The sequence below is a fragment of the Podarcis tiliguerta genome (assembly GCF_965153285.1).
Source record: "Podarcis tiliguerta genome assembly, chromosome: 7".
NCBI lineage: Eukaryota > Metazoa > Chordata > Lepidosauria > Squamata > Lacertidae > Podarcis > Podarcis tiliguerta.
In genome coordinates, this window is record NC_139540.1 from 10,098,983 (window position 1) to 10,117,922 (window position 18,940).

Genomic DNA, 18,940 nt, shown 5'->3' on the forward strand with positions numbered 1-18,940 from the left:
GCCTGAAGATGACGAGTGAGACCCCGTCGAAACGTCGCCTAGACACCCCAACTTTTACACGGGAAGACACCCGAGGACACCAAAACCTGCATTCCTGTACCCGTGAAAATCTACGAAAGCATATATATATATATATATACACACACACACACTGGGCATATATATATATACACACACACACACACAGTCATACCTCATGTTACATTTGCTTCAGGTTGCGCGTTTTCAGGTTGCGTCCCGCGGCGACCCGGAAGTAATGGAACGGGTTACTTCCAGGTTTCGCCACTCATGCATGTGGAGTCGCGCAAAAGGCTGTCACACGCATGTGCAGAAGCGGCGAATCATGACCCACGCGTGCGCAGACACGGGTTGCGTTCTGTTCAGGTTGCGAACGGGCCTCCGGAATGGATCCAATTCGCAACCAGAAGTACCACTGTATATGTATATATACACAGTATCTATATGTATATGTATATATGTTTGCGTTTGTATATGTGTGTGTGTGTGTGTGTAGATAGATAGATATAATCTCCAATACGGATACTGACTGATACACAAATCTCCACTTAAGAAGGCTTCTTTAAAGAGTAATGTCTTCAACAGATGCTGAAAATACAAAGATGGTGTCTATCTGATGGGGAAAGCATACATTTCCTGTAGGGGTGTTTTACTCTGAATACATGAATTTCTGTTTCTTTAAACTCCAGTTCTTTGTATGTCACTGCTGTGTGAGGCAGCCAGTGTGGTGTAGTGGTTAAGAGCTGTAGATTCGTAATCTGGTGAACCGGGTTCGGGTCTCCGCTCCTCCACATGCAGCTGCTGGGTGACCTTGGGCTAGTCACACTTCTCTGAAGTCTCTCAGCCCCACTCACATCATGGAGTGTTTGTTGTGGGGGAGGAAGGGAAAGGAGAATGTTAGCCGCTTTGAGACTCCTTCGGGTAGTGATAAAGCGGGATATCAAATCCAAACTCTTCTTCTTTTAATTAATGATAGCCACCATCTATTATTATTGTTGTTGCTGTTGTTGTCATCATCATCATCATCATCATCATTATTTTATTTTATTGGAACCCCACCCATCTGACTGGGTTGCCTCAGCCACCCTAAGCAGCTCCCCCAGAAATATTAAAAACAAAATAAAACATAAACCAATAGAAAAACTTCCCTGTACATTGCTGCCTGCAGATGTCTTCTAAAAGTGTGTATTTATATACTTGACCTCTATTGTGAGGGTGTTCCACAGGGAGAGTGCCACTACCAAGAAGGCCCTCTGCCTTATTTCTTTCTTTATCACAGTTGCTTTATCTTCTAAGGATCTCAAGGTAGTGTACACGGCATCCTCCCCATGTCATCCTCACAACAGCCCTGTGAGGTAGGTTAGGCTAAGAGATGCTGACTGGCTCAAGGTCACCCAGAGAGCTCCATGGCTGAGTTGAGAGGGATTCGAACTCTGCTCTTCATGGCCTTAGTCCAGCACTCCAAGCCATTACGCCACACTTTACGAATTCAAGTCCTGCTGGACTTGATGGGCCATTAACCTCATCCATCAGGCTCACCTTATGTTCTTACAGCACTCAGTCATGTCCATTAGTTTCAGTGGGTCTACTCTAAGCAGAATTAGCTTTGGATTCAACCCATTGCCACAGGATGGGCAGCCGGAGGTGATAACCAGGTTAGACAGCATTGTCAAAAAATTAAAAACAGGGCTATTTAAACTTTTTATATGGCTTTTTATGGTACAGTTTTATATTGCAAACTGCTCTCTTTTCCCAAATGCATAGCGGTATAATAGAGAACACATTGTGAGTCATGACACCAAGTGGAATGTCTGTGTTCTGCCTTGTTTAGCTTGCTGGTTAGCCCAGTTCGTTAGAGCATGGTGCTGATAAAGCCAAGCTTCACGGGTTTGATCCCCATATGGGTACAAATTCCTGCAGGTGGGACGAGGGTGGAGCTGTGGTCTAAACCACAGAGCCTAGGATTTGCCGATCAGAAGGTCGGCAGTTCGAATCCCACGACAGGCTGAGCTCCCATTGCTCTGCCCCAGCCCCTCCAACCTAGCAATTTGAAAGCACGCCAATGTAAGTAGATAAATAGGTACCGCTGCGGCGGGAAGATAAATGGCATTTCTGAGCGCTCTGCTTTCCATCACGGTGTCCCATTGTGCCTGAAGTGGTTTAGTGCTGTTGGCCACATGACCCAGAAAGCTGTCTGTGGACAAATGCTGGCTCCCTTGGCCTGAAAGTGAGATGAGCACCGCAAGCCCATAGTAGCCTTTGACTGGACTTCACCTTTACCTTGCACATTCCTGCATTGTAGGGGGTTGGACTAGATCAGAGGTGTCCAACTCCCAATAGACTGTGATCTACTCACAGTATAAAAAAAACTGGCAGTGATCTACCCAAAGTTGTGGAGCTCTTTTTTAGGAAGCCAAAGTTGGGTTTTTTTGCTATTTTGTAAGGAGATTACTGAAGGACCAGAGATCAACCAGGTGTTGACATGCAGAGGGCCGGGAGGCCAGCTGGCAAGCCCCAGCTGGGCCATTCCCTTCCAGCCGTCCCACTGCAAAGACCATCAGCCTCTGCTCTGACGTAAATCAGCAACCCGGGTTTCAGAGCCAGGGCACACTATCAGCAGAGCGAACTGTGCACACAGAATATGCTTGTGGAAGCATACTACAACTACAGATTTATTAATCATAAATCAGGACAAAGAAACATGTCGCCTCTCTCGTCTTCTCAGAGAGAACGGGAAAAGCAAAAGCTATACACAACGGAAGTTCCCAGCAAACTGTGCAGGAATGTAAACAGACATGTGACACGCAACAGTTCCGCACGTCTGCTCCTTAAGGTGGAATGGAAATCTCAACACCAGGATCTACCAGGAGCACCCCACGATCTACCAGTAGATCGCGATCTACCTGTTGGACATGCCTGGACTGGGTGACCCATGGGGTCCCTTCCAACTGTAGGATTCTATCATTCTAAATGAGAGGGGCAGTGTACCTTAGGATACGAGGTGATGGAGATGAGAACCAGGAGAGAGCTATTGCCTTCTGTGCCCTTCCGCTTGTGGGTCTCCTCAACGTGTTTGGTTCTGCCACTTTGTGAATCCGGATGGTGGGCTAGAGATAAATCTTCAGTCTGCTCTGGGCCTTGTTTGGGTTGGCAGCGCTGTGCCAGCCTCCAGAGATCAGAGTGGAGGCTGTGCCTTTCCCCTCCTCTGGCTTCACGACATAGCAATTGTTACACAACTCAGCTGCGCCATCTTGGCTGCAGGTGGAGGGGGGAGTGTGTAGTATTAGGATCAGGTTGCATTGGCGGGCTAGCAGTTGTGACCATCAACCACTGTCAAAAGCCCTGAGACAAGTCCCATCGCCTGCCAAGGTTATAAGGTAGCTGGAACTAAGCCAATTCCTTATTAAGGTGCAAGGGAAAGTCCCCAAAACCTGAGCTCTGAAATTCGAGCACCAGGACTGTGAGGAGGCCACGATTCTGTGGCAGCACAGAAAATACACGTACGAGTCTGTGTGCCAAACAGCAGTGCCAAATTCTTTTCCAATGAAAGATGACCCGTCTTAAGTTCTGCTAAATGTGCATGCTAGGGTTTTAACTTCTTGACTTTAAAAAAAAAATAATGATTTCCTGAATCATAAAGGGATGAACCTTCGCTTAGAAACACTGAAAAAAGGAACTAATTCTTCTCAGTTGTGTAAAAGGTCACCCCGAAATGAAAAGTTGCAATCACCGCATATGTGACGCTACTCCTCATGAGTATTAGCACTTTAAAAAACTTTATGGAACTTTTAAGAACTTTATATAGTGCCTGGAGCGTCCTAAAGCTGTTTAGAACGTTCTAGTAGAATCCAAACATTTGTCTATATAGAAAGCCTTGTGGGCACACAACTAAACTTCTTAATTTTTAATACTTTTTTCAGTGGCAATATACAATATCACACAAGAACCTCAATTTATTCTAAGCAATAAGAAGTGATGTACAATGTACTAAACACTGATTTTGTACAATGTACAAAACAATGTACAAAACTATGTACAAGTATCAGAAAATTTGCAAGCTCCATTTTTCCTGTACATAGTATGCATACACCCAGTGTTTTTTCCAAGGGGTACTCAGGGGTACTCAGTACTGACATCTCTTTTATGGGGTTTTTAAAAAATGTGGCACTTACCGCAACAATGTTGAGTACCAGCACCTATTTTTCTAGAAAAAAAGCACTACATATTACAAATTACATTATACAGTTACATATACAAAAATAGATTTATTGATTTGGGGGTGACCTATTTTCAAGAGATTTGAAAATGGCAGTTCATTTCTTAGTTTTTTTTGGCAAACGTTCATCTAACTAAGCTACAGGAACATAAGGTTGTAATAAAAGTTGCACACAACCTGTGAATTGACTTTGCTTCTTCTCTCCATAGGAAATCTTATTTAGATCTCCCTTCTACAGGTGCCTTCTGAAATTTCACCAGGCCTATAGATTTCGAAGGTTATTTTCATAGTCAACAGAGACTAGATACTTGCTCCTGATACATGTTTTGATCTTTGCATGCAGTGCTAAATTCCCTGCTTTCCACCCCTGCAGATCTACGAAGACCCCCAGTCTGCGCCCACATCACCTCTGCTGCAGAACCGCATATTCACCGGAGAATAGAGCGAAATTGGAGAGCGGCTTTGGCAAAAACAAGGGGAAGAAGCGGTGACCTGCTGTGGCAGGAGAAAATCCATCAACAGTGCGCCCAGTGTTCGGAAAAGCAGCCAAGTGAAATAGGCTGGCAAGGTAAATGGGACCCTTTGTGTTCTCACAATGCCGAGTTGGATGCAGGTTCGGCAAGCGAGCCTCCGTTCTGGAATCTGCCATGTGGAAAGGGAGGGAGGGGCAAAGAGCTGTTGAACGTTAAAGGAGCAGACCTTCCCCGGGGCAGAGATTGCAAAATGGCCAAAAGGAAAGTAGCAAAGAAGAAGAGTTTAGCTTTAGCAAAACAACCTCTCCAAATCCGGTCCACTTCTGCTGCTTCTACCTCCAGAGCTCAGTCCGCCCCCTTCCTAGGACCCGTTGCTTCAAAATTGGGGGCAGGGGTGGGGGAAACTGATTCGAGGAGAATTCACCATCTATCTTACTCAAGTGGTGCCTGCAACAAAATGTTGCAGCATGAAGTCATTCTCCTCTTCAGGATTCTAGCTAGCCACATTGCCCTTTCCCAGAGCCATCAATCTCATTTTTTTGTCCACACACAAACACAAGTCAGTATCCTGTGACCACTTCAGGCTCCCTGGAGGCCTCTGTAGGGGAGACAGGATGGTGGACCAGCCTGCTGGCTGGGGCTGGTGGGAGCTGGAGGGCACCAGATCGGGGAAGCCTGAGCCAGATGAGCCTTTGGGGGGTTATATCCAATACTAGTTGCACTTAGCATTGAAAGAAGTGGCCATGATTAACTTGGGACCCATTACTTTGAATGGGTCTACTCGTGAGTAGAACTTAGTTGGATGCAGCCTTTGGTTTGATCCAACAGGGCTCTCCTTACTTTCTTAGCTTTCTTAGCTTTCTGTAGCTTTCCCTTTAGCTTTCCCTGTAGCCACTAACATAGAATCATAGAATCATAGAGTTGGAAGAGACCACAAGGGCCATCGAGTCCAACCCCCTGCCAAGCAGGAAACACCATCGGAGCACTCCTGACATATGGTTGTCAAGCCTCTGCTTAAAGACCTCCAAAGAAGGAAACTCCACCACACACCTTGGCAGCAAATTCCACTGTCGAACAGCTCTTACTGTCAGGAAGTTCTTCCTAATGTTTAGGTGGAATCTTCTTTCTTGTAGTTTGGATCCATTGCTCCGTGTCCGCTTCTCTGGAGCAGCAGAAAACAACCTTTCTCCCTCCTCTATGTGACATCCTTTTATATATTTGAACATGGCTATCATATCACCCAACATGGTTCCCTATCCCATCCCTATCTTACGTCATTTTTCTTCAACATAATACAGTGTGTCTGTTGTCAACTGGCTCCCATATAGGAAGAATTTTCTGTGGCGGCTCCCCGATTGTGGAATGCCCTCCCCAGAGAGGTTCTCCTGGCACCGTCACTGCATTTCTTTAAGTGCCAGGCAAAAGCATTCCTCTTTACCCAGGCCTATGGCTATTAAATAATCTATGGTCTGTGTAAGGACTGTTAGGATGAAGATTTTGCTATTAGGCTGTGTGTCATTATGTTTTTATCATTGATGTTCTGTAATGTGTTTTTATAACGTTGTACAACACATTGGGATCTTTTGAGAAAGGTTGGAATACAAATGTTATTATTAGTATTATTATTATTATTAATACACAATGAGACATATAAAATTTAGCACCCAGCGAGATTTCCCTTTCTGCTGTGGACACCTCTCACTTGGGCTTCAGCTTCCCATTTGGGGGAATGGTATTCCATGCTAGCCCTACTCAGAGTAGAACCATTGAAGTTAATGGATGCGGCTAACTTATGGTAGTTAATTTCAGCGAGTCTCCTCATGAGTAGGACTCAGTTGCAGGCAGCTTTTTCTCCAGTGCTCCTGCAAACATTCATCAACACATTTTTTTAAAAAAAAAAAATCATTGTGTGCGGCATTTCAATTAAAGTCTTTCTCTGCTAATCTGTGCCTGTATGAATACAAGGTCCTTGGAATTCTTTAACTGGGCTGGTGTGTGTGTGTGTGTTTGTCGGGGACTTTTCCTGTCAAAACAGAGATGGGACACTTTATCTTCATGCTTTGAAAGAAAACAAAAATTGGCATATATCGTAGCAGGCAAAAGGACCCATTTTTTTATATATTCCTTTTATTTTAATGTCCACACATTTTCCCTTCCCTGAGACCCCTCACCAACAACAAAGTTATCGCCATCTACCTAATTCAGCATTAACATTTTTAATATGCTTTGGGATTCGCAGCCAGGAAGCCACACTGGGGGCTTTGTGATGTGCAAATCCCCTTTGAATGTGACTCTCAAATGTATTTCCCCATTTCCGATAATGCCATGCCTACTGCTTCTCTAATGTATGCTAATCTGGTTTCTTTAGAATACCTCCCACGTGGTGAGCAAAAATCATAGTAGCAGGGGGATCAGCGAGTGGCAGCCTTAGGGAAATAATCTTCCCACCCACCCAATAAAACCTTTGCAGAATTAAATCATGAAAGAGCCCCCGCTTCCTATGGTACCCCAAATACACACACCAAATATGTGTGCATACCAAAATTTTATTTATATATATATATATTGATTCAATTACCGTATTTTTCGCTCTATAGGACGCACTTTTTCCCCTCCAAAAATTAAGGGGAAATGTGTGTGCGTCCTATAGAGTGAATGCAGGCTGCGCCGCTAAGCAGAACAGGGAGACGGAGCGCTGCGGAGGGCCCCGTCTTGCTGTTCTAGCTTGGGGACGGCTGCGCGCAAACCTCTCCAGGACAGCGGGGTGCGTTCACCCCGCTCTCCTGCAGAGGCTACCAAGGCTGTCCCCAATCCAGAACAGCGAGACGGAGCCCTTCGTCTCGCTGCTCTGGCTTGGGGACGGCTGCGCGCAAACCTCTCCAGGACAGCGGGGTGCCTTCACCCCGCTCTCCTGCAGAGGCTAGAGAGGCTGTTCCCAAGCCAGAACAGCGAGACGGAGGGCTCCGTCTCGCTCTTCTAGCTTGGGGACGGCTGCGCGCAAAGCCTCTGCAGGGCGCTGCGCTCCAAAGGCTTCAGGGATCTTTGAGGCTGGGGGTCGGGGGAAGCAGCGCTTCCCCCCACCGCCAGCTCCACACGCTCGGGTGAATGCACCTTGTTTTACAGGGGGAGAACAAGGAAAAAATATTTTTTTCCCTGTTCTCCCCCTCCTATGGTCCGGTGCGTCCTATGGTCCGGTGCATCCAATAGTGCGAAAAATACGGTATGTGTGCAGTTCAGAAATGGGACAGAGAGCCTTTTGTTCTCCCTCTTTCAAAATGCTGAAATTTGGGGCCATTCAAATATCACGTTTCCGTGCGCTAATCTGGTTCTCCAGAAGCAGCTTAGTCATGCTGGCCACATGACCCAGAAGCTGTCTGCGGACAAACGCTGGCTCCCTCGGCCTATAGAGCGAGATGAGCACCACAACCCCAGAGTCGTCCGCGACTGGACCTAACGGTCAGGGGTGAAGGTAAAGGGACCCCTGACCATTAGGTCCAGTTGCGGATGACTCTGGGGTTGCGGCACTCATCTCGCTTTATTGGCCGAGGGAGCCGGCGTACAGCTTCCAGGTCATGTGGCCAGCATTACTAAGCCGCTTCTGGCGAAACAAGAGCAGCGCACGGAAACGCCGTTTGCCTTCCCGCCGGAGCGGTACCTATATATCTATTGGCACTTTGACGTGCTTTCGAACTGCTAGGTTGGCAGGAGCAGGGACCGAGCAACGGGAGCTCACCCCGTCGCGGGGATTCGAACCGCCGACCTTCTGATCGGCAAGTCCTAGGCTCTGTGGTTTAGACCACAGCGCCACCCACGTCTCTAACGGTCAGGGGTACCTTTACCTAAATACCATTGATAGGCTGTCGGTCCAGAACAGGACATCATAATATGTGGTGGGAATAATTTAGGGCTGGTGTGGGGAACCTGTGATGCTTTGGGAGTTGGCAAACGACAGCTACCACCACCATCTCTGGCCAGCCAAGGTAGGCATAGTTGAGCTAGATCATGGGTAGGCAAACTAAGGTCCGTGGGCCGGATCCGGCCCAATCGCCTTCTAAATCCGACCCGCAGATGGTCTGGGAATCACCGTGTTTTTACATGAGTAGAACGTGTGCTTTTATTTAAAATGCATCTCTGGGTTATTTGTGGGGCCTAGGAATTCGTTCATATTTTTTTCTTTCCAAAATATAGTCCAGCCCCCCACAAGGTCTGTGGGATAATGGAGCGGCCTCCTGCTGAAAAAGTTTGCAGACCCCTGAGCTAGATTGACCAATAAGTGTGATTCAGCATAAGGCAGCTTGCTATGTTCCTGTTTTCCGGGGCATTTCGTTTATTTCTTCCCCGCCCCCTACTAAGGATTAGGTTGTAACTCTTGTCCCAGTTTAGCAGCATAATATTTCGGTTTCCAAGTAGCGAGCTGTTGGAGAGCTTTTCAGTGGAACTTTAGAGCACAAGAGGGCAAGGAAAGGGTTAGAGAACCCAATAAATATGAGGAGAGATCAGATAAGAGTCTCTTGTAACAAAAGGGGAGATGGAGAGGAGTAAAACAAGCTAGCTGGAAGCTTAGATAAGCACTTTCTGTCTCTGATGCTCTGCTTACATAACATCCAGCGCTTCCTTGCATCTTTGGCCTCTGCCGCACTCAGTTATCTGTCCCATAACTGATGGGCAACTTGAGTTTGGAAGTTAATAACAAGCTCGCTTGGAAGAAGCATGTGTGTCCCTAGATTTGGTCCGCAGAAGGACGGCTCGGGAGGTTAAGCACAGCATATCTGGAAAGGGCAGGTTGGAGATGTGGGTTCGGATCGTGACATCTTCTGCACTGCGGTGGTACATGTGAAGGATGTACGAAGAAGGATAGGGGGAACTGCCTTATTTTCATGCACAACTTTCCCCAGCATCTCCATTTAAAACTGTATTTTATTATTATTATTTAAAAAAAGCAATTTTATTGAAGGCTTTTAACATATTAAGTCCTAAAATCCAAACACATTTATAAAAAGCAATATATCCTAAAAGAAGAATAATAATAAAGGAAAAGAAAATATAAAATAGAATACAGTGGTACCTCGGGTTACATACGCTTCAGGTTACAGACGCTTCAGGTTACAGACTCTGCTAACCCAGAAATAGTACCTCGGGTTAAGAACTTTGCTTCAGGATGAGAACAGAAATTGTGCTCCGGCAGTGCAGCGGCAGCAGGAGGCCCCACTAGCTAAAGTGGTGCTTCAGGTTAAGAACAGTTTCAGGTTAAGAACGGACCTCCGGAACGAATTAAGTACTTAACCCGGGGTACCACTGTACTGCAAAACACAAGTATATATATATAAAGAAAAAGAACAGATAAGAAATAACTAAGAAAAAGAAAAAGAAACCCTTTATCTTATTTACATCATATACAGTGCTATCTTGGTTCTCAAACTTAATCCGTTTCGGAAGTCCGTTCCAAAACCAAAGCATTCCAAAACCAAGGCACACTTTCCCATAGAAAGGAATGCAAAATGGATTAATCCGTTCCAGACTTTTAAAAGCAACCCCTAAAACAGCAATTTAACATGATTTTTACTGTCTAACGAGACCATTCATCCATGAAATGAAAGCAATTAACAGTGTACTGCAGTAACACAGTCAGTCAGTAGCTGAACTGGGTTCTACACAGTCACACACAAAAAGAGCCACAAAACCGCAAAATAAATAGCAAAAACAGACAGACCTCAGCATAACACTCAAAACGGAAGTGTGGCACTCAAAACGGAAGCGTGGCACTCAAAACAGAGCACATTCGGCTTCTGAAAAAAGTTCGCAAACCAGAACACTTCCGGATTTGCAGTGTTGGGGTTCCAAGTTGTTTGAGTACCAAGGCGTTTGAGAACCAAGGTACCAGTGTAATATAAAAGAATAGAAAAATAGCTAAACATGATCTGTAATAACAATTATTCAAGATGTCTAACACACTCCAGAGTAGTTTCTACCCCTCTGCAGGTTGTAACTTTCCCCAAATTTCCCTCCAAGCCCGACCTTTAACTTTTCGTCAGTTGGAAAGCTGAGTTTTCAAGTAGCAAGGAAATGTCTCTGCCCCAGACCTTTGGGAAGGACGGTAGCTCAGTGGGAGCGCATCTGTGGCTTGAAAGCAGAAGCTCCTGAGTTCAGTCCTCAGCATCTCCCTGCAAGAAATCCTGGAGAGCTTCTGCCAGTCAGTGTAGACAGCACTGAGTTCAATGAGCAAGTGGTCTGATTATATATAAGGCAGTTTCCTGTGATCCTACGTTTGACCTCCAACAGCCATCCCTGCTGCCAGGCCTAAGCAGACCAGCTTAGTAGGTGTACATGGCACACACTGGACCAGATTAGTCTCTTTTCCCCCTGCTGTTCCGAATGTGAGAGCATCCAAAGTCCTTTTGCTGCCAAGGCGCTGTGCCCGCCGAATGGGTGTACGCAGCAGGCTGCCAAATGTGATGCTTCTCCCAGGGCTTGTGCTAATGCGTTGGCTTTGTCCTTTTATCTCATGGGTGCAAGGGAGACGGAGGAACAGATGACACGCAGCATTAGGGCTGGCTTAGTAGATATCGGCAGCCTGGCGTGCAGATGGCCCTCCGTCAAAGTTGGGCCAACACGCCCTGCAGGAAAGTGGTGTTTTTTAAAAAAAACAACATTAATGCCCCAAATCGGAGCAAAGACTCAGCTGGCGAGGTTTGCTCTGGAGGTCTTTGGTTAATTGCCAGGTGTTAGTGGGTTTTCTCTCGTGCCAACCCAGGCTGGCACTGCATGAAGATGGAAGTAAAGAGCTGGAAAGGATAAAGGAGTCAAGGTGGGTGACGCCCAGTTCATGGACCAAACAGATGCCAAAGTCACTGCTGTGTGGCTTTTTCGCCCTCTCAACATAATTGGCTGGTTTCCCGAGGGCTGATTGCAACGAGATTTCCCCCATTGTGTGTTAGGAAGGAGATGCCTTCTTGTGAAAGAAGCTTGAAGCTGTGGGACTGGCAAAAAGAGGCATCAAATAGATATAAGAACCAGGATCAGGCCCAAGGCCCATTTGGTCTGGGAGTCTCACAGTGGCCAGCCGGAAACCTTTGGGAACCCCATAGGCAAAACCCAGAGTACAACAACCGTCTCTCCACTTGGAATTCCCAGCACAATACGGGGGCACAATGCCTCCAACACTGAGGTCAATCGTAGCCACTTGGAGCCATTTCCCCTGTGTTAAATGCCACATGTGTTTATGTCTCTAGGAAGCTATAACCTCCAGCCATCTCCATCAAGTGCCTGTATCAGTGTTCGAAATTAGCCAGGGGCCAGGCACATTTTGCACCTGGCTGTTGGCCACTCACGACCAAGTGAAGGTGCCAAGATGGCGCCTGACATTGCCACCATCTGGAGGTGCGTGCCTGGGGATTGTTGGATCTTGACTATTTTCACACACTGATACCATATCCTGTAGAATTCTCTCCGTTACATTTTATCTGCACAATCGAATTGAATTTCAGGAACCAGAATGCTCTTTCTGTGCAGCTTGAGCAGGAACGATGAACAACATTATAGTTAATTGGTTTAGCTTGTCTTCATTTGCCCTACCCAGCTGCCCTGCTCACAGTCGTGAAGAATATTCCTAAGTTATGAATGGCCTGTGTCACCATTAAGCAAAAGAGGTCGGAATAGGCCATTATATATGTGGACAGACCCTGGAATCAAGTGATGTTTCTTCTTGAAGTTTTCAAAGCTCTTCACCTACCTCAAGGTTGTCCTCTGAACTAGCCAGATGTTTAACTGAGGATCAGTCACACTCAGCCCATCATTTGAAAAATGAGAATTTAGAGCTGTCTTGCCCCAAATGGCAACTGTTTTGGCAACTGTAACTTTGGTTTAAGGAGCCATTCAGTGCCCAGCTTATATATCTAAGTTTATAACACTGGACTGTAGCCCCAAACATTGAAATGGGCCTGTGGGGGAGGGATATGTCAATCCTTTTCCTTGCAGTTAACGCAAGAAGATAAGGAATATTCTTCTGGATCAGGCCAAAGGCCCATCTGTTCTGGGATCCTGACCAGATGTTCCTAGGAAGCTCACAAGCAGAACCTCAGCACAACAGCCTTCCCACCACCTACAATTCCTAGCAGAGTGGAAGTTGAACCTAGGCATCTTGGTTGGTGGCCTTATCATCCAAGAATGTGTCTAATTCCCCTCTAAAGACATTCCTGGTTGGCAGCCGCCACTACTTCCTGAGGAAAGTGAATTCCATAGATACGTGAAACTGCTTGAGACAGAGTCGGACAACTGGTCCATTTTGCCTGGTATTGCCTAGATGCCGTGATTGGCAACCCAGAAGATAGACAGACTCATGCAGAGTGGCAGATGTTGCTGTACGTATAGGGGGCCCCAAGCCTCGATTGCCTGCTGCAAACTGGTTTCATTTACAGATAAAACTGCGAAAGAGAAGGGGGCGGTTGTGTTGCTGTGTCCTGAGGGTGCAGAATGTCTGCTTTCCATTTAAATTTCTCCAGAATCCTTCTCGGAGCGTTAGAGGGAAGAGAGGGTGGCCATTTATTTCATCTGACAGCAACAGACCCGCTGAGCTCATGAAGAATAAGGGCATGCCAGCTCTCCCATGTTTGGCTTAAGTTACCGGCGGGAAAAGAGCCTTTTATCCAGCTAGCTGGTCTAAGCCTGTTACGAGGAGCCTGTACACTGATAAGATGCGATAACCATTGATTTACTCAAACGGTTAACATCTCGGATGCTCGGCGCATAATTCTAAAAGCCTTTCAATCCTCTTCATTGTGATGAATGAGGCTCTGCCAGTTCCTGGCCCCGGTACGTTGTTCCAGGTCAAAACCAACAGCGGAAAAGACTTGCCAGGGTATTTATTTTTATTCTGGAGCAGGAGAAGCAAAACGGAGTTGGCTCCGAGGTACCGCTTAGCACGGCTGTTTTTCACGTTGTTTACCAGGAGACATTGTGGGGGGGGGGTCCCCTCCATCTGCCAGGCACCAAACATATAAGTGATAAATCAGTTAGATACACCTGTAAAAAAATATTTGGATATATTACTGTTATTGTTATTATACCACCCTTCCTCATAGGGCAGTTTACAGTATAAAAATACATAACATAATAGCAAACAAAACAAGAGCTCATCCATCCTATGCACAGTTTAAAAGGCCTTAGATTGTTTAAACAGCCAAAGGTTTGGGAGAAGAGGAAATAATAATAATAATAATAATAATAATAATAATAATAATAATAATAATAATAATAATTTATACCCCACCCATCTGGCTGGGTTTCCCCAGCCACTCTGGGCAGCTTCCAATAAAGTATTTAAATGTAGTAGTCTGTTAAACCTAGACAGCATTTTAAAAAGTAGAGACATCACCTTGCCAACAAAGGTCCGTATAGTAAAAGCTATGGTTTTCCCAGTAGTGATGTATGGAAGTGAGAGCTGGACCATAAAGAAGGCTGATCGCCGAAGAATTGACGCTTTTGAATTATGGTGCTGGAGGAGACTCTTGAGAGTCCCATGGGCTGCAAGAAGATCAAACGCATCCAGTCTTAAGCAAATCAGTCCTGAGTGCTCACTGGAAGGACAGATCGTGAAGCTGAGGCTCCAATACTTTGGCCACCTCATGAGAAGAGAAGACTCCCTGGAAAAGACCCTGATGTTGGGAAAGATGGAGGGCACAAGGAGAAGGGGACGACAGAGGACGAGATGGTTGGACAGTGTTCTCGAAGCTACAAACATGAATCTGACCAAACTGTGGGTGGGAGTGGAAGACAGGAGTGCCTGGCGTGCTCTGGTCCATGGGGTCACGAAGAGTTGGACACGACTGAACGACTAAACAACAACAGTCTGTTAAACATAAAAAGCTGGCGCATAAAGATATGTAATGAAGGTGCCAGAGAGTCTTATCTGGGGAGAGCATCACATACACATGGAGGCCCGTTCTTGTGCTGTCACCCTCTGGACCTCTCGTAGAGAAGGCACACCAAGAAGGGCCTCAGATGATGATCCTTGAGGTACTGTGGGGTGTCCTTGATTTAAAAAATCATTTTCTGCCCTTTATAGCCCAGCTTTCTTCCGACATGGAACCCAGGGCAGGGTACATGTAGTTCCCAAGTGTCATGCGTCCAGGCTTTGACCAGGCCAAGATGTGCTAAGCCACATTGGGGGGTGGTGGCCACATGTGTCTTAAGAGCATAATCTGGGGCCACAGAAGCTAGTGAATCCCTAGTCTCTTTGTTGTTGTTGTTGTTTAGTTGTTTAGTCGTGTCCAACTCTTCGTGACCCCATGGACCAGAGCATGCCAGGAGGCACTCCTGTCTTCCACTGCCTCCTGCAGTTTGGTCAAACTCATGCTGGTAGCTTCGAGAACACTGTCCAACCATCTCATCCTCTGTCGTCTCCTTCTCCTTGTGCCCTCCATCTTTCCCAACATCAGGGTATTTTCCAGGGAGTCTTCTCATGAGATGGCCAAAGTATTGGAGCCTCAGCTTCAGGATCTATCCTTCCAGTGAGCACCCTAGTCTCTTACTGCAGCCTAATTAAAGGAAGGAGTTTCTGAAGCAAAGGACAAAAGCGTCCGGTCGGATTTTGTTTTAATAGGAATGAACTTACGGGACAGGATTCATGCCTTGATATGTATTGGCAGTGTTGTGCGTGGCTCCTTTCATGTCAGCAGAAGACCCTTCCGCATCTTACGACACTTAGGTAAAGTGCCAGCCAGCTACACCAAACCTTCCAGCCACCAAATCTGGCAAAATTATGGGACTTTTAGAAAGTAACAAGTTAGACCTCTGGAAGATGATCTGGACCATGCATGACAATGGGAGAATGGAAGATATAGGAGAGGAAGCAGACTTACTCCAAGTGCCTTTTCTGCAGGGAAAAAACGAAGGCTGGACCACACAATTGCAGCTGTGTGACTGGGGGCGATGGGTGTTTGTATGCGTAGGGGGCAGGTCTGCCTCTTGTCTTCTCTCCTGTCAAAGGAAAGACTTGGGAGGAAGCGGAGTATCCGGGAGGGGCCAAGGAACTCAGCTGTTGCAAACAAAATTCTTCATTGGTTTTAATTAAGCTGTCAACTTGAAAATAACTGCGTTGCCAAGCAACATGGTGACCATTGTCTTCCGTTGACGCAAAGGCACAGAAAATGAACTGCAGGCATCGCGTTAAGACTGCGTACTGACACCCCTTCGAGGAAGACACCAAGTTTCGTAACCTGCACGCGACTTTTTGTTATTATCGAGGAAATCTTTTAAGCAGTGCCTAGTTAAAGCAAGCTGAGGGTTTTTTTGAATGCTGGATGCCATTTTGTTGCACGTGCTGCTGCAAACTTTGCAGTGCAAAGCCAGGCCGGGGAGCCATCTTAAGTTGAGGCTGCATAGGCCTTGTGGTGCATGTGATTCAGATTCTATTCAGTTGAACCTCTGGTTACCAAGTTGGTTGGACAGTGTTCTCGAAGCTACAAGCATGAGTTTGACCAGACTGCAGGAGGACAGGAAGGCTGGAGTGCCTGGAACAGGTGAGGCTGCAGGTCCCTTATTTTGGCTGCTGATCCCTTATTTTCAAGGCTGCTGGCCCCTTATTTTCAAATCTGTAAGTTGACAGCTATGATCCTCAGGGTCCCTTCTAACTCCATGTTTCTATGAGATTCCTATGGGAAGCCTGAAAAACCAGGACCCGAGTGCTGCAACAGCACTCTCCATGCTTGCAATTCTAGAAACTGATATTCAGAAGCATATTGCCTCCAACGTAGGCCTGGTAGCCATTGAGAGCGTTTATCATCCATAAATCTGTTTCACCCTCTTTCAAAGCTTTTCATGTACGTGGCAACTACGACCTCTTGTGGGGGCAAATTCCCTCATTTAACTATGCAGTATGTAACTAAGTACTTTCTTTTGTCTGTCTTGGACCTTCAAAACTGTTATGTACTGAAATTCTCACCCTGGGCCAGCAGGGGGATACTGTAGATAGTTTTCACTCAGGTCCACATATGCAAATAAGGAATTGAAAGTGACGTTCAGTGATTGGATAGTTACAGAAAGTGGTTACTGTTGCGTTGTAGTTGAGCTCTAGATAAGCAGGTTGGCTGAACCCTTCAGCTCAGTTCTGTTCTGGCCTGTGAACAAACAAGAGCTGTCTGAAGAATCGCTGTGTCATCTGATATGTTCACCCACAACTTAACAAAAACAGTGTTCAAAATTAGCCAGGCGTCAAGCACAGTTTGACTATTGGCTGCCTGTGACCAAGTGAAGATGCCTAGGCACCAAGATGGCTCCTGACATCTCCACCATCTGGAGATACGTGGCTGGGGATCATTGCATCTTGACTGTTTGTACACACTAATACCACATCCTGTAGAATTCTATCTGTTTTATTCTATCTCAGGCAATTATCCTGGCGCCTAGGGCTAATTTCGAACACCGTTTTGAAGGTTCAAGACAGACAAAAGAAAGTACGTAGTCACACATTGCATAGTTAAACGATGGAATTTGCTCTCACAAGAGGTCGTAGTTGCCACCTACACAGAAGGCTCTGAAAGAGGGTTGAACAGATTCATGGATATTTGCATGCCTGAGCAGGAGAATGGAACAATGTTCTAGTTCATTGTTGTCGCTTGCCTTCATTTACCCCACCCAGCTGCCCTGCTCACAGTTGTGAAGAATATCCCTACATTATATGTCATCATTAAGAAAAAGAGATCAGAGTAGGCCATTATAAATGTGGACAGTCCCTGGATCAAGTTCTCAAAGTTCTTAACCGAGCTCAAGGTTGTCATCTGAACTAGCCAGATGTTTAACTGATAGTCAATCACAGACAGTCCGTCAGTTGATAAATAAGAATTTAGATCTGTCTAACCACAGAGCCTAGGACTTGCTGATCAGAAGGTCAGTGGTTCGAATCCCTGTGATGGGGTGAGCTCCCGTTGCTCGGTCCCTGCTCCTGCCAACCTAGCAGTTCGAAAGCACGTCACAGTGCAAGTAGATAAATAGGTACCACTCCGGTGGGAAGGTAAACGGTGTTTCCATGTACTGCTCTGGTTTGCCAGAAGCGGCTTAGTCATGCTGGCCACATAACCCAGAAGCTGTACGCCAGCTCCATCGGCCAATAAAGCGAGATGAGCGCTGCAACCTCAGAGTCGGCCACGACTGGACCTAATGGTCAGGGGTCCCTTTACCTTTACCTTAACCCCCAAATAGTAACTAGGCATTCTTGTTTTGGCAACTGTAACCTTGGTTTAGGGAGCTATTTGGTGCCTAGCTTATATATCTGAGGTTCTAACACTGCTTCAAAACTTCCACTTCACTGGGTGGCCCCAGGTCCCGGTGTGGAAACTTCCTCTGTGTTCCCCAAAGATGCCTCTAAAAACATTTTTGTAGTACGCAAAAGCATTTGAATTTAGCTGTCTTAAGAATGAATTGATGGGTGAGATGGCATGTTTTTAATTGGCTGGAGGGGGCAGGGACCTTCACGCAAGAAGCTTTTGCACAGCTGGTCTAGACAAGGGCACCAGCATTAATACATTCTTAAGAAATGTTGTCCCGATCTTCAGTCTATGGAGACTCATGGTCAAATCCCAAAGCCTGTCTAAAACACAACGCAAAGGATATCACATCTGATCTTCTTGCAGGACTGCCATTCAGCATTAGCAGGGCTATCAGATGTCCTGTATTTATTTATTTATTTCAGCCTTTGGAGCGACAGCTCACAGCCAAGCTTGTTGGCAGCACTGCCCTGTTACATTTGCCCACAACATGCCTGCTTTAGCTATTAATAATGCTGCATTGCCTTGCTTTATGCCGTGGGCTGGTTCTTACTCAAATGCTGGGCAGGCGCAGGGCAGTGTTAGAACATGCCTCAGAGACCAGGGTTTGGGCATGTTGCATCCCATAATATGTACACTCTGTACATTTGCTGCACACAAAGATGTGAGCATGCTAGTTGTGGGTCAGTTGGAGCTAACTTTTTGTCTTGCACTGGACCGATCTCCCAGTGCCAATCATAGGTAAAGGTAAAGGGACCCCTGACCATGAGGTCCAGTGGCGGACGACTCTGGGGTTGCGGCGCTCATCTCACTTTATTGGCTGAGGGAGCTGGCGTAAAGCTTCCGGGTCATGTGGCCAGCATGACTAAGCCGCTTCTGGTGAACCAGAGCAGCGCACGGAAACGCCGTTTACCTCCCCACCTGAGTGGTACCTATTTATCTACTTGTACTTTGACATGCTTTCGAACTGCTAG

General features: G+C 46.3%; 1 protein-coding gene across 4 annotated transcripts in view; it reads left to right on the top strand.

Annotated features, from left to right (window-relative positions):
- ST3GAL1 (ST3 beta-galactoside alpha-2,3-sialyltransferase 1) overlaps window positions 1-18,940 on the top strand; it is a 99,016-nt gene that overhangs the window by 65,551 nt on the left and 14,525 nt on the right. For 3 of the 4 annotated variants that reach the window (XM_083450746.1, XM_083450745.1, XM_083450747.1), the window contains exon 3: window positions 4,608-4,802. The gene's annotated coding sequence lies outside the window, so the exon portion shown is untranslated. Of the gene's footprint in view, window positions 1-3,282; window positions 3,396-4,607; window positions 4,803-18,940 lie in introns of those variants that run through there. The other variant, XM_083450748.1, reaches the window with a different exon arrangement.